Genomic DNA, 3,545 nt, shown 5'->3' on the forward strand with positions numbered 1-3,545 from the left:
CGGGGAGAGGTACGCACCGAGCCGCATGGAAATGGAACGGTAAACACTCCGAAGCGAGGCGCCGCGGGCCCCACTGGCCCAGGCCCAGACCGCCCCCAGGATGGCGACAGCAGAGCAGGCCACGCAGAACCATGCGATGACCGAAACAGGCCGAAAGACCACTTTTGGCTTCGTACACAAGTTATACATTTCTTTTTGAACTTATCAAAGCATATATTGATTTTGGGGGAGGGGCATAATAATTCCCATTCTCCCTCCTGGAAGCTCGTAGCGTCTGCAAATGTTATCGAGTCACTCATTCATTAGAGGTCCGTGAGGAAAGTAAAGATGGCGCAAATTGCGCGCTGCCCTTCACCCGATCAGATCTCCACCTCCACTCAGACAGTTGGTTAGGCCCCACAGCGTCGAGTACCCCTCTGGGAGCGGGGAGGGTTGCAGCGGGGGCAGCGGGGGCAGCGGGGGCTGTGAGCTGCGCGGTGGTAAACATAGTGTAGCCGGGACGAGAGAGCAAACTTCCACCGGGCGGAGCAGGGGCCCGGCGGCCCGGCCGCCAGGGCAGAGCAGTAGTATTTGAACTTAACCCCGCCCGTGAGCCGTGGCGACCGGGGCCGGGGCCGCGGTGTGGTGTTAGCGCCTCGCCGCGGGCACATTACAAACAAACTCGTAGTCCTTCACCAGACCCCCCCCCCCCCAGGAAACCCGTACCTTAAATCGCGTGCAGGCCTGTCCCGCCCTCGCGCTCGCGATGCAGTTTGCGAGTTCGACCGGACCAAGAAGACCGACCCACACAGGTGCGCTCCGGGAGAGAACTTGCAGCAAGGACGATGACGCGAGCACATTCCAGGAGAACCAACATACTGTCCATCCAACGGAAGGCGCTAAGTAAAACGGGGTGGGGGTAGATAAGCAACATGCCAGGTGGCTGACGCACGCCGCGCACTTTCATAGTTATACTGTGCCGCATGCAAACCGGCGGGTGGGTTGCCGACTCGCACGGGGGCATAAGGAGCCTTGGGCAGTGAGGTTAGCACGCCCGCACCCGCGCATGAGGTACAGTATAACTACGAAAGGGCGCCGTGAATCAGCCACCTGGTGTACAATACTTACTACACGGGGTGAAGTTGCCTTCTTCAAGACTTGGCCTAGATCTGATACAGTTACATCGTACCATATGTCAGGGCTGAGACACAAAAGTATGCGGGTTTACCTACGCGCTGAGGCACCATAGGCCCCTGGGGTAGGCAAACCGCAACTCAGTTGTGTCGTAGCCCTGACACACGGTAATGTATACATCACTCGAGTTCCTTCAAGCAGGATAGCATCTGCGCCTACATCTTTTTGGAAGTGCACAGAGAAGCCATAGGCGTGAACTGGTGCGTGTATTTTCACCCGCCCTGCCTGCAAAAAAATAACACAACACAACAACAAAAAGCGAGCGGGTATTGCGCGAGCCGTGTGTCCCCCTCCCCATTGTGTGTCGCTCCCGCGCTCCGCCCCCCTTCCCCTTGCTCCCGTCCGCTCCTCGACACGCCCCTGCTCCCCAGCGTTATCGTTAATTAATGGGAATGGCCCAGAACACGGGTGTCTTTCATCCAATCAAACAAAAGCTTTGAGAGAGCCGCTCCGTGGCAATGGCGGGCGGGGCGGGGCCGTCCTGGACCCACCAGACGACTAATGCCGTTGATTGCCTTTATGATTAATGTGGAACTGCAAAGGGCCCCCACTCGCGTCGCGCCGTAGCTCTTTGCTTGCTGCAGACAGGTACAGTCCAGCTCAGAACCATATCGCCTCCCCGTCTCCACGAGAGAGGCACGCGGGCATCTGATGCCGCTTTATGGCATCCGAAAACAAATGTGCGTGAGCGGGAGCTATGACCCGGAGCGAGCGTCTCACTCCCTCCAGCCACTTTCGAACGCCAAGTAGGCATCCGGAAGGGCGCGCGCGGTGCAGGGGGCCGTGGGCACGACTGTCCGAGGTGCAACAACCGAGCCTTAATTTCAGTGTTACGTTATAAATTGGGACCGGATAAACGAGCTATCAACACAATTCACAAACTTTAATTGTGACATAACTGGGCCTTCTACCCTGCTCACCTCCCCCGCTCCGGCCCATCTCTCATCCCTCGTCCCCTTTTCTGCCAGCTACACTTTCAATCTAATCCTGAGAGCCCGTGTTGTTGCTTTGGATGGGGTGAGGGGGGTGGGGCTGATACGATCTTTCCCCTGCCCCCCACCCCCTCCCCCCTTCTCTCTCCCTCTCTCTCCCGCTCCACCCCTGCACTCATCTCATCCAGCGCGTCTACTTACTTTCCCGCCCCGTTCTGCAAACTAGACTGACGCGGAGTGACAAGCTGACCTCCCCTCCCCTTCCCTCCAGTAGCCTAGCGTTCAGTAGTGCCCCTGCCCGCCCGACCCAGCCTGTGACCTGTTCCCACTGCCTGTGTCTCTGGGCTGGTGAGACTGTTCGTTGTCTACGTACCGGGTGATTCAGAGCACGCGCCGCCGTGTTGCGGGTTTGCCTATCCTCGACTCGGCGGGCGCACGGGTGAGAGGTGAGGAGGGGAGGGGTCGAGGATAGGCAAACCCGCAACAGGGCGGCGCGTGCTCTGAATCACCCGGTACTTACTGGTTCTTATAGAGTACTCCCTCGACTACACCGGAAATAGAAGAACAAACATCTTCGCGGGCCCGACGGGGATGTGTTCCCTCAGGTCTAGCGGAGACCCGGAAGTACACTAGGGAAAGGCCACACACGGTGGGTAGCGGGTCAGTTCGGTCCAGTGGTCGCCACGCCAGCCGTGCATGCGCGGGCCCTTATAATGGGCCTGCCCCGGGGGGACCTGAGGCAGTGGCAGTCAGTTCAATAGAGTCGGGACGAGCCGGGTGAGGTTTGGGGGGGGGGGGGGGGGGGGCTCTGTAGGGTGTTGGGGTCGTTGGGGTGTTGGGGTATTGTGGGTGTTGGGGTCGTTGGGGTGTTGGGGTATTGTTGGGAGAGCGGGGCTTTGCTGCTTTGCTGGCGGGGCGGGGCCGGCGGGGCTGTGGGCCAGGGGATGAAGCGATGGAGCCCGAGCCCGGCCGGGTGGAGGCGGTAGTGGTAGAGCCCTGCCGGCCGCCGGCCGCCGTCACGCCTTGTGTTGTAGCCGTTTGACGTTGAGGCTCATCGGAAGGAGCAAGCGCTGCTTAGGGTCCCGGGGCCTGCCCGCGCAAGAGAGGGTGGGGAAGGCAGGACGGAAGATGGGGGTTATTGGGGTTGGGAGGAAGACAGAGAGAGAGAGAGAGCAGGGGTGGAGGAAGGGGGAGGGTAGAAGCCCGGCACAGGGCCCGGCACAGCACAAACAACAGAAGGCCATGGGAGAAGGAGTGGAGGAGACAATAGCGCCCATAGCCCGGGCGGGCACCCGAGCCCGACAGGGCAAGGTGGCAGGGTGGTGTCAGACCAACGCTGCGCCCCGCAGGCCCCTTCGTCGTGACCCTCTGCGTGGCGCAGCATGGCTCTAGACAGGCTCTAAGCAGCTTCAGAGCACGCCCCCGGCGCAGCGGCTCCCC

The sequence above is a fragment of the Frankliniella occidentalis genome, unplaced genomic scaffold (assembly GCF_000697945.3).
Source record: "Frankliniella occidentalis isolate FOCC.00 unplaced genomic scaffold, Focc_3.1 Scaffold19, whole genome shotgun sequence".
In the NCBI taxonomy this organism is placed as follows: Eukaryota; Metazoa; Arthropoda; class Insecta; order Thysanoptera; family Thripidae; genus Frankliniella; species Frankliniella occidentalis.